The sequence below is a fragment of the Nannobrachium achirus genome, assembly GCF_963921795.1.
Source record: "Nannobrachium achirus genome assembly, chromosome: 20".
Taxonomy (NCBI): Eukaryota; Metazoa; Chordata; class Actinopteri; order Myctophiformes; family Myctophidae; genus Nannobrachium; species Nannobrachium achirus.
In genome coordinates this window covers 27,934,751-27,947,876 of record NC_137827.1, presented here as the reverse complement: position 1 = coordinate 27,947,876, position 13,126 = coordinate 27,934,751, and positions in this window count along the sequence as shown.

Below are 13,126 nucleotides of genomic sequence, written 5' to 3'. Positions count from 1 at the left end.
TCTCAATATAAAACAGCTTTAATAATGATAATAATAATATTTTTTTTATTTGTAAAGCACTTTTCATTCTCAGGGAATCTACAGAGTGCTACACTGCAAAAGAAACACATAATCAACTAGAAGCAGTGCTCTTCCGAGCACAGGTCTCCACCAGGTCCGAAAGGTTCCTGGTGCGCAATAATAGTCCAATGTGAAAAGGGTGCCATGTCTTCTTCAGCCTTTATCAGCAATCGAACACTGCATGCATGATTTTGTTCCATAAATGTGTTGTGCAAAGGTCGACGTGCTGGTGGCGCTATAACAGGCCAATATGAGAAGGGTGGCATTGTTCCATGACCTATGGGAATGTGCGTGCAAAGTTTCACAGAAAACGCAAGCTGCGTTCATGATTTGAGGCATTTTGTTCAAAACGGAGCAATCCTGCCAACTTTGGAAGCCAATGTTAGCCAATCAGGATGGAATATGAAATATCTGACACTGACAGATCCATCTTGATCACATGACTATAGAGATGCTGTGTACTGATTTGTGTGATTTTTGGATAACATGTTTTACAGAAGTCTGGTTTTCTCTTAGATATTACTTTTTTTGTCTGAAGGCTATGGTTAAATGCAACCTCACTTCTTTAAAACATGTAGGTCACCAGACAAAAAGCAGAGAAACCCCAAAAGCTAGTTTTTTTCCCACCATTACAACATTATAACATGTTGATGTAATGGCCTACTCTTCTAGTTCCCTCAGGGCATTATCCTCATCCCCAGAGAATGCTATCCTCCACAAAGTATTTCAGGTGGCGGCCTGTCAGGACCTCAGCTTATCTGCAACAAACAACTACTATGTAAAACCCACCTGGGAATCTCTACAGTCTGAAATGTTGCTGCCTTCTCTGCCTTTCCATAGCGCCCTTCTCTCCACAACACAGCGATGATTGATGCTGTCTCTGCCTCCCCTTTGACTGGCAGAGTAAACAGCGCTACCGCGTCAGCAATGCCAGGAGACGAACTACAAGTAACAACAGCGTGGAGAGGCATACCGCAACTGTGACAGAATACGTTAGGAGATAAAGCTGTGACAGTGTTCGGAAAGATAGGTATATGAGCCCCGACGATGATAACAGAGTTAGCAGACAGATATACAGTACAAGAATGATTGTGTTGGAGAAAGGGGGTGAGAAGAGAGAAACTGTACAACTGTGACAGTGTCACATGAGGTATGGAAGTAGAACATTTCAATGTAGCCATAACATAGCAATCTGTGGAGACAATGTGGCAGGCTGACTGAGGGATGGAGTTAGACACCAATAGCTGGAGGTTGTATTGCGTTAGTGCCTCCGTTCGGGGTAACACTGAGTGGCCATTACAACAGCATGTTCTTGTTCTCAGCCTGTTATTAGCATGTCTAAAATGTGGAAAGCTGCAAACAGCAACAGACAGAGGCAGTAAGAGATAGTCGAACACATACAGAAAACCATCTGGTGGCATGTTTATGTACAGTAGGCTTTATAAAAGATCTAGATGTTTAATGGGCCATGTTAGTCCTTGGCTCCTCCAAAGAAGTCATGGAGGAGAAAGGAGGCAAAGAATCAAAATGGTTGACAGAGTGGGAGGAGAGGATAATCAAACAGTGGCGAACCACAGAGACGACAACAAAAATACAGTATGCAAAGTAAGGATGAGCAGCGGGGGATTGAACACCAACAGAGCAAAGCCTTTCCAGCAATGCGAGAACGGAGCAACGGCACAAAATAAATCTATAGAAGCCATGATCGAAGGAAATCACAGAGAGACAACGTAAAGCTCAGAAGTCGCAGAGAGACCACAGAAACGCACACAGCATCGGGCCGATATTGTCATTCTTTTCCACAGCAGAGCTTCAATGTGCTGATTATGGGAGCATCATTTGAGACTGACAACCTTACTCTACGGTATAGCATGCCAAACACTCCCAACGCCCCATCCTCTGTCTAGCTCTCAACTCACACAATAGCTGCCTGATGAAGACTGAATTATTGAAGGCAGAATGGAGAAAGAATTAAGTAGAAGGAAAAAACAAAGGGTTTTATGGGCTACTGATGATGGGGGGGACGACAGAAGGGGGGAGGGAGAGAGGAAGAGAAAGAGGGAAGGGACAAGGAAAGGAAGTGTAGAAAGTGAGGGCTCAATGCAGCTGCAAATAAGGGAGCAATTTTGTGCCAGGGAATATGCTAATTCCTCCTTTGTATGAGCAGTTGATTGGCCATTGCAGAGAGGGATGAAATAAAGGATGGGCTTGGATGCTTCTGCCTGGCACAACGTCCATCACAGGCCTCATGTAGTGGGAGAAATATGTGAAAAAGGTGTTCACTTCCGGCAGAAAGCGTGAAAATTTGCACCTAGGGGTATTTTTGTGCGCTGAATTCAAAAATTGACGGCCCCAAGCACTTTTCTCAAATTCACTTTTCTCTAATTCACTTACCAGGGTTAGGGTTAGGAAAAAAAGACCCCCCAAAAATCTTCTTTAAGTAGCATGTGAGGGGTCTACCTAGGGGGTTTTCATGATTCTGAATCCATTCCAAGCATTTGTTTTGCACAAAAACATTCCTTGGGCAAGAAATGGACCACACAAAACTATGGTTTAGTGATGAATCATCACTTTTCACAGTTGTGTAGGGTCCATTTCTTGCCCAAGGAATGTTTTTCGTGCAAAACAAATGCTTGCAATGGATTCAGAATCATGAAAACCCCCTAGATAGACACCTCACATGCTATTTAAAGAAGATTTTTTGGGGGGTCTTTTTTCCCTAGTATGGTAAGTGAATGAGAGCCACCAGATCCCATGGGAAAAGTGCTTGGGACCGTCAATTTTTGAATTCGGCGCACAAAAATACCCCTAGGTGCAAATTTTCACGCTTTCTGCCGGAAGTGAACACATTAGCCTATTTTTGTTACATATTTCTTCCACTAATGCAGCTACACCATCAGTGCTAGCATGCAAAGACACCTGTGGTGGAAAACGTGCTTGAATGTTTTACAAGTACCTAATGTTTTAGGTAGGGTAAGTGATTTCATTTAATTCAAAAGTAAAAGTACTCATTAACACATTTACTGGCACGATCAAAACTCGACAATCCACGATCCTGCCACGCTATTTTATGATTTTCTTACCTTTCAATTTGCTCGCTGTGTTCCATCGTGCACGATGCGCATGCACGATCGCTATCGCCGTGCATGTAGCGGTCCGTGTTCGATCAGAAAAAGCTGCATGTTCATATGTCCATGCGGCCCCGAGCTACAAGCTAGCGAATTAGCATGATTTCCTAGGGAACAGACTGGCAGGAAAGAGAAAGAGAGAAATGGCCGTTTTCCTGCAAGCTTTATAATGGGAGTCAATGGAAAATCGTTTTAATTTTCCATTACCAATTGTAGTGTGGTAAAAGTACAATATTCGGATCCGAGTAGGCCTATTGGAGCATTGGAAATTGGAATTACTCAAGTTAAGTACAAATACCTCAACATTTTACTTAAGTAGCCTACAGTTACTTTCCACCACTGGAAGACGAAGAGACGGAAGAAAAGACACTTTTCAGGCATTTTCTCCCCATGTCAGCTTGTGTGACCACTGACCAAGAGATGTAAGGATATACTAGGCCCTAGCTCAATTAGCAAACTCCACAGACAGAGGGTGGAATCCAGAAGATGCTTATTAATAGTCATGTATGACCTTTATATGTGCAGGATATGAGTCACAGAAGAGGCGTCATAATGCTGGACCTGAGTGATCGTGGTAGTAGGCTACTTAAGTCTCCAATCTACACTTTACAGGAACACCATGAAAACAGCATTACTATAAAACCCATTGTTTTATGATTTGGTAGCAAAATGTAATAAAGACTAATACATTTCTAAATTATGTTTTCTAATTTTTCAATATCATATTTTATTTTTATAACAGGGAGCATTTCTGGTTTCCTTCAACTCCAAACTGAGCCAAACGTTCTGAATTTGGCTTTATATATATATTTATATAGTATATGAGTATTCAAGTTAGGACAGGATCTGCTTCTTGGACAAAAACATTTGGTTTCATCACTTAGTCATAATGTACATTAGAGCTGTTGAACACACACTCTCAATAGGCCAAGAAAGAATGTCCACCACAATGCTCTTGTGCGCCATGTGACAGTGACCGTCAGGTCACCTAAGGTCATAAATGCCATACAATTTTCAAAGCAACATCCAATCCTCCCAAAATGTTGAGAGGCCTCAGTGCTCCTCTAAAAGCCATTTCACATGCCATAGGCGGTGCCACAAATGCAAATAGTTGCACAGACTCTATTTCCCAACACAGCTTCCTTGTGGCCTGACTGCATATCCACAACTGACACAGCCCTGGTTAGGCAACCTGGCCTGGCGCAGATCTAGCACATGTGCATGTAGTTAAATTCATGTTTTAAAAAGAAATATACAACTCGCTAATATTTGAGTGTGAACAGCAATGTGTGACTAAATAGCTGAAAATGCATAAACGTCAATTTATAGGCAAACACCTGTTTCTAACATACAGGGATACAAGCAGGTGCCACAATAGTGGGGGAAAAAAAGAATATGAGGTAATCTTGAGATTTGTCCTACACGACCACAACCAGTAAACACAACCAGCTGTCAGCCACAGCTCACGTTCTCACAGATTTATTTGCAGTTCATGCCCAAAGTCTGCGTGGAGAGATTGCCATGGTTTTATTGCTCTGTTACACTGAGCCGGTGCATTGTAGAGCACACTTTAAGTCTAGACTCCTTTATCCAATCACAGTATGCCCCGTCTAGTATAGAACCATCGTCTATACAATTTAGGCGTTTAGCGGATCTAATTATCCAGTGCAAGATGGGAGCAGTGCTGAATGTGGACGGTAGGTACAAGTACATTTTCTTGAGTACTGTACTTAATACTTACAACTGTATACTTAAAAAGAAAATGTATTTTCTAATTTGTACTTTTGAATATTTAAGTCTTTTTTAAAGCAAGTACTCCTGTACTTTAACTCAAATACAAATTTGACTGGAAAAAACTTTCACTAAGTGAGTCTAGATGGGAGGGCTGGCCCGAACCTCTGGTATTTCATAATTACTCATTCAGGCAACAAACACAAGAAAGAGGCAGAAAGTAGACTGTTTTAATCTACCTGGCTACAGCATGACCTTGTCCCACTCCAACATGGGATTGATCAGGTTTGCAGAATTCATCAGACGTTTTCACCTTGAATGCATAGTTATGCTCACTTCTAGATGGGAGCAGATAAAAACAGACTTTGTTTCAGGCAACCCTGAATGAAAAAAAAAACCCTTCCTCTAGTTATCCATAAACTTTAGCTGGCGGTTGATGACACAGAACTGATATTTTTTTGTTGCCAGGGTCTACTTGCTGTGTTGCCTAATGAGACCCTTTGCTTTTTGGTAGGCATCATCATACACACACACTGTTACTTTGCCATACCTTGATAGTTTGATTGGGTTCTAATGAATATGAAGGAGCTGTGCGGGTCTATGGACCAATGGCAAATTTGAAAAATTCAGACTGCACTGCGTTGCATATTTAAAGTGGTCTGTCTCTCTCTCCCTCTCTCTCTCTCTCTCTCTCTCTCTCTCTCTCTCTCTCTCTCTCTCTCTCTCTCTCTCTCTCTCTCTCTCTCTCTCTCTCTCTCTCTCTCTGAGTGATGCCAGAAGCAGTAGGGTAAAGCACCCCGCCCCATTGCCATCTGGTTCCCACAAGGAGGCCCAGCAGTACTCTCACAAACCAGCCCCTCCCACATACACACCAACAACTCTTGCACACATGAACACACACACATGCAAAACACGCACGTCGTACCGTAATCTCAAACGGTGTAAACCACTTGTAGTACTGCATACGGTAAGAAATATGCAGAGCACATAGTTTATACAACTGTTATCATTTGGCCACAAGGTTGGCTTTATTACATACCTACCCATATTCGTACTGATAGGTATTAACAAAGACAAAAAGAAATAGTATTAGATCAACACTTTAATTCAATATCCCTACATAAAGATAACCTGATGAAGGTCTAAATAGACCGAAACTTTGCTGTATTCCCATTAAAAGCCTTTTTTTTTTTTTGCACCTGTCACTTTTTAGGTGTGCAAGAGACTTGCTTTTTATTAATATCCCTACACTAAACGTGACTAAAGACATACTACTGAGGTCCTTCACCCTCCCTGCCCCTCTCGCCCGTGGGCGGATTTTATATGGAAATTACAAACTCTTGTTAGTGTGGTTGCTATAGGCAACACACTATTGTTCTTGCTCTGAGAATTTATTGCAAGCTTTTTGTAAACTTTTGCACAAGCGTAAAAGTGACGCTTATGGTCATGCTTCACACACTGTTGTCATGCTTCACATGACATCACAATATATAATATAAATGGCAAGACAGAATTCATTTCCCAGCGGATTCTTCGCGGCTCGCGTCAGTGCGATCACACTTGCAATTTCCCAGAATTGCACCATTCTAGTTTTAATTACGTCGTTGTCGGGTGAAAACCTTGTATGTCCCGCCTTGCGGTGCGAGGCGTTGTGTGCTTGTAGATCGGCTGTTTTCACTACTTTTGTGCGACGGCCTTGTATGATGAAGCAGGGCTTTACTTTGCGAAAGAACGTACAAATTTGAAACTTGGAGATGCAAGGTTTCCACCCGACAATGACGATTAGTTTCAAGTATTGTGATCCGAGAGGCACTGACTATTCCAGTGTAGCAGCACATAACCACAACTTGTTTATACCGCTGTCAGAAACTGTAAAGTTGTTTTCAGCCTTCATCAGCTCTGCCTCTGATGAATGAAGGGTGGCCATCTGGGCCGCAATGTCATGTTTTGCAGTTGAACTCTTATCATGGCTCATGGATTGGGCTGATGGAGAGTGACCCCGATAAGGCAGCTTCCTGCAGAAATGTTGGCCATACTTTTGTATTAAACAAACTTTTTTGTCAGAGTGCTAGAGTGTGCAGCGGCATTCTTTCGATTGAATGCACCTGAACATTAATCATTCATTGACAAAGCATTATGGGGCCTGCATGCAAGTCACCACCAATCACCGAGTCAGTCTTTTAATTCATCAAATTGGGTTATGCAGCTCACAATATATCAACAGTTTCCCTTTACGGTACCAAATGCACTTTTAATAAATAATCAGGGCTTAAATTTGTCTGACTTTCATTTCTGTCTTTCTTTCCTCACAACATAAAGAATGTATTCTTTCATAGCCTAGTGATGTGAGTGTCAGAAATGATGAGCTGTCTCCTGCTCAAAGCACTTGCATCTTTGTTAACTACTGTATGTAAACAATGCATAGCCAGAGAAACTGTTGGCCCATGTTGATGAAGTTTAATACAACTAGCTAGCCTATATGTGAATTCATGTGAAAATGTCATACTAACATGATATGCACAAATATGCAGTCTGGTGTAGTCACTTGGCGTAGGCTATAAACCGAGCAATTTGTTCCTGTTATGGCCCTTTCACACCGAACGCAGCAACGAGCTGTACTCTGAAACCCATTATTTCCAATGGCTTGTGCCACACAACAATGGCTTCCTACTGCATTGAGCAAAGCGATACATCCAGCGCAGAGAGCTTGCTGGTGTAAAAGTTTGACCGTGTTGAACTGTGACGAATACATCCACTATAAGCGCGAGTGTATAGCGCAAACCACATTCTGTGTGAAATTCACAAGGTTTTATTTGTTACATGATTGTACAGGTATGTGAACTTAGTGAACTGTGCCAACAATATGATAAAAAAAAGGGTATAATACAAATAGCCAAGCTGGCTTTAGCTTGCTCTGTTTGGTCAGCTATCATGTTATCCTCAGGGAAGAAGCAGCAGCTGAAGAATGGGCACAAGTTCCCCCTCTTCCAGGAGAAAAAAAAATCACACCCGTGTGAACTGAGCGGTGGTCGTGGAGGCTGCACAACAGCACTACTGGGTGGGTGCAGCGGGGGTTGCAGTATATATATGGGTAATAATAAGTGTAATAATAATAATAATAAAAAAGATTAAAACAATATTAAAAAAATATTAAAAAAAATATTAATAATAAAAATAATAATAATATCCCTGTGTGTGTGTGTGTGTGTGTGTGTGTGTGTGTGTGTGTGTGTGTGTGTGTGTGCGCGTGCGTGCGTGCGTGCGTGTGTGCGTGCGTGCGTGCGTGCGTGTGTGTCTGGCCTACCCTGAACAACAGCGCCCCTCCCTTAACATGTGTGGTCAGAAAAGGTACTTCAGGCTACATACAGACACGCACACACACACACACACACACACACACACGCACGCATACACACACGGCCACGTATAGGAGACGGTGTAACCACCGCTCAAAAAAGGCTCTGTATGAGATACAATAACATGCTGACTATATAGTAAATTAGTCAATAAAAATAAGGCCCTTTAAAATCAATCAGGCCAGTCAGTCTCTGAGTTCAGGGTGTTTCCTTTCAACTGCAAAGTGTATTTACTTCCAGTGGTGAAAGAATTACAGTACTCATGTTTTACTTAAATAAAAGTATCGATACTGCGATGTAGATTCTGTAAACTCTGTAGAAGTCCCATATTCAAAATGTATACTAAATGTTCAAAATGTAGGAAACATCTTTTGAAAATAGTCGATCTAAAAGCTCACAATGCATGGAAATCATGACGCATTGTGAACTTATAGATCAGCTTTTTTCAATTGGCCAAAATATATATAGGGCTGAAGTGGTTAGTGTGTTTTTTAATAGTAATTAAAATCTACAAAGTAACTAACTTAATTGTAGTGGAGTAAATGTGCAATATTTGCCTCTGAGATGAAGTGGAGAAGAAGTCAAAGTAGTGAAAATTGTAAATACTGAAGAAAGTAAAAATACCCAAAAATGTTATAAGTACATTACTTGAGTAAATGTACTTGGTTACACTTACTGTAGACAACAGTTTACTTCACATTTACTTTCACATGTGTTTTGACGAGTGTTTCTGTCTACTTTGTTAAAGGAGGACTTTGCCACTTTTCAACCTATCTTAATAGGTTCTCACTAATGTTCATAATAAAATAATAAAATAGCTTCCACTTTAACATTGTAACTTTTCAGGAATAGAAAGGCTGCCTTTTCTATTAGCTTGGATTCTCCATCGATGATGTCACAAGACTATGGATTTCTGACCTTCCCACTGCTCTCCTAAGAGACTTGGACAGAGTAGAGTAGAGAGTTTTTGCAATTTTATTATGAACATTAGTGAGGACCTATTATATGAAGATAGGTTGAAAGGTGGTGAAGTAATCCTTTAAGTTGCATGTGTGGGCAGGAGCCCAAATATGGCCTGAATATGGACAAATCAGTGTTGCTCGGCAATGGTATATGTTGTGTCTAACATACGTGGAGATCCTCCATGTCAGCACAACTTTATTATGCCTAAAAAGGAGGGGGAGTGAGAGGAGAATGCATGGCACTACTTGTCTTTATCCATAAATTCCACAAATCTTGGAGTGTTTAGTGTATGTGTAGCCTACCTCTCCTTCACATATCTCTAGAACAAGTCCTTTCAATGTAACACAATTTCAGATGTAAAACCCAAAAGAAAATGATTCACAACATGTGTTAATTATGTTCAATAATTAATTTTATTTTCTTTCAAATACAACTTTGAATCCTTGTCCATCTTGTTTTAGTTGGCTAGTTTCACAAATAACTAGAAAAATATTGTTCCTTCGAAACAATTGTGGGCTCGCTTCAAGCCAGAAAACAATGGCTATAAAAGTACAAAATGTCAAGATCGCAGGCAGTGCTCTCTTTGACGTTACTGACGTCAAAGATTGGTCCATTTTGTTCCAAAAATGTGTTGTGCCAAAAGTTGACCCGCTGGTGGCGCTATTATAACAGGCCAATGTAAGAAGGGTGGTATCTGTTCCTTGACCTATTGGGAATGTGCTTGCAAGATTTCACTGACATTGCAGGCTGTGTTCATGATTTGAGGTGTTTTTGGCTTTGGCCACTTTATCGCTGCTTGCAGCTATATTTGTTATTATTTTTCTTTTTGTGTGTGTGTGCACTTCATAGGCATATTAGATAAAGGTCCTTAGATTGTGTGTAGAATGTTTCATGCAAATTGCAAAAAAAATCCTAACGGGTTTAAGCGTTTCACAAACTGCTCAAAATGATATAGCGCCCCCCTTTGGCCAATTGGAGTGAGATTGGATTTAGTGATATTTGGACTAACACTCTACATCTTTGCCAAATGCCATGAACATGTTACTTTGCATGTATGATTTAGAGGCAGAAGAATAATTTGCATAAAACTGCAATATTCATTGAATTATTAAAAAAGCATGTTTCAATTAAAAAAAAAAATCCGATCTGACAGATCTTTAGATATTGGTCCAAAGTTCACGTAAAAAAAGTTTTGTGCGCGTGGAGCGAAAATTCCAGAATAAAAGCGGGTTTACGCGTTTTACAAACTGCTCAAAATGGCGGAAAATCGAAGGGCGGAGCTTACTTAACAAAGACACAGATGTCTTCCGCTCGAGTCAAAGCACGCGTGTAAGCAAGTTGCATGTCTTAAAACGAAACGAGTCATGACTTATGCCCGTTTGAAGTTTGAATTTTCAAACGCTTCGTATAGCGCCCCCCTTTGGCCGATTGGACTAAAATTGGTTTCAGTAATACTTTGACTAACCCTCTACATCTTTGCCAAATGCCATGAACGTGTAACTTTGCATGTATGATTTAGAGGCCGAAGAATAATTTGCATAAAACCGCAATATTGATTGAATTATTAAAAAATTATATTTCACTTTAAAAGAAATCTGGTTGATCAATCTGACCGTATTGGTCCAAAGTTCATGTGAAAAAAGTTTTGTGCGCGTAACGAAAAAAACCCAGGAGGAGATAGATTTTTACTGTTTTTCATATAATTCCAAATTGTGGGAGATCTAAAGGTCAAAGGTCAAAAGTCAGAGCGTAAAAGTTGTTCGGCATGAGGAGACGCATACGTGTATACAGGTTTCATGGCTTTACCTCAAACACAGCATGAGCTATACCTGTTCAAAGTTCGCACTTTCGAAGGCTTCCTACAGCGCCACCATTTGGCCGATTGCTGTAAAAAGTAATAGCACACGTCGCCACAGTAAGCTGAACACATTGATGTTTTTATTTTCATTTTCTCACTAAGTATGTAGGAGTAGAAAGGAACCGAAGTTTTTTGATACTTGCACTGACTGCCTGCCTAGTATAGAAATAATGACAATATCTAAAGTGTGCTCGCCTTATAGGCGAGCCCACAATAAACATAAAACTGTTACATGTATTTCATTAAATACCATATGAGGCAGAGTCTCAATAGAAATAATATTGTTATTATTATTTGCACAATCAAAAATAATAGTCGCAGGACTTACTTGCTTTAGAATAGTTAGTTGTTTTAATTAAATACTAGAAGTATCAACATTTTACCAAAGGCATTTAAAGGGGCCCAACCATGAATTTCACATTTTTCATTTTTTTATCTTGTTTTTTGGTCTTCCCAGTGTCTCTTCCAGCCCCCCAAAAAACATTCATTAACTCTAAGCCTTGCCTTTCATTTCAGTGATTTTCTGAATGGGCGTGTCTGAACCCTACTTTTTTTTAAATCGGCCCCTTGCTTATGTCACAAAGGGGCTCATTTCTTATTGGGCCCCCTCGAGAAGGGGGGGGGGGGGTACTTTTTAGGAGGCTATATTCTATTGAGAATATATACAGTATATGAGGTGGAACCATGAGGTAAAGTGGTACTAAAATTGTCTTGAATTGGATTGACTACATGGTTCTCATCGTGGTACCATGCTAATCTTCTCTGTATCGTTCCAATTTTAGCCCAAAAGCAGCGCCCCGTTGCCAACAAAGGGCATTTTGGTATTGCATCTGAAATGGCTTGGAATTAGAGACAGACAGAACCAATATTTATATAAAATATATATTTTGAAAATGGTGGGGCCCCTTTAAAGAAAAAAATATAATCAAGCATCTATATTGGAGCACTTGGAGGCAATCCTAAACCAGAATGTTTAGCTACATATTCCCACAAACACCTCTCACAAACATAGCCACCACGTCGAACAAACGTGAAAATTTTAAAATGTCCACATTTTAAACATGCCACTCTTTGAACCGCATTTATTTCAATTTAACAAAATTTGCCTCACGCAAAGCAGCCACTCCTGACGGAATGATCCAACGTTGACCGCCGACGCGATTTGCGTCACAAATGGGCGTAAACACAACGCACTCCAACTAAGTAACTGCCTGCAAGCTGCAAGCAACAGAGATGGGGGGAGGATGGGGGGGGTGGAGAGTAGAGAGAGTAGAGAGACCAAATGCAGCACTCCAATTGGCTAGGACTGATCACGTGGCACACGTGCCGACGTCCCACGTCACACCAGCGCCATACGTGCTGCTGACGTAACGTGCTGCTGACGTAAAGTCAACACAAGGCTAACAGTTAGCTAAACAAATGATGTACTCACGTTTGCAGAGTCAATAGCACTACTGTCCACATTCCAGTACAGTCCATCACTCACATTCCAGTACAGTCCATCACTTAGGCACGAGTCCCGATCACATTACCATAATCTTCATGTATGTACATCCCATTACAGCCACATAACGTTAGGCATTTTATTTATGCACAGTTTCTAACAGGGAGTGCGTCCGCCGGTAAAATATGTCCGACCGGAAACGTGCTGCGCCACAATAGTTCCCCCCATAGAGAGGCATCACATAGATGGATACATCGATCATAGATGTATCTATCTATCTGCAGATAGATAGATAGATAGATAGATAGATAGATAGATAGATAGATAGTACTATAGAGAATCAATTATAAGAAAAACAATCATAATAATTAAAACACATATTATTAACAATAATAATATATGGAATTAATATAGCACATCTATCTATACTGAGAGCCACAGAAAGATAGATTGGATACACACATCTATCAATAGATAGATAGATAGATAGATAGATATTATAATACAATAATAATAATAAGGGTAATCTATCTATAAATGCGACAAATCTCTGTCTGTTTGTTTGTTTGTTTGTTTGTTTGTAATC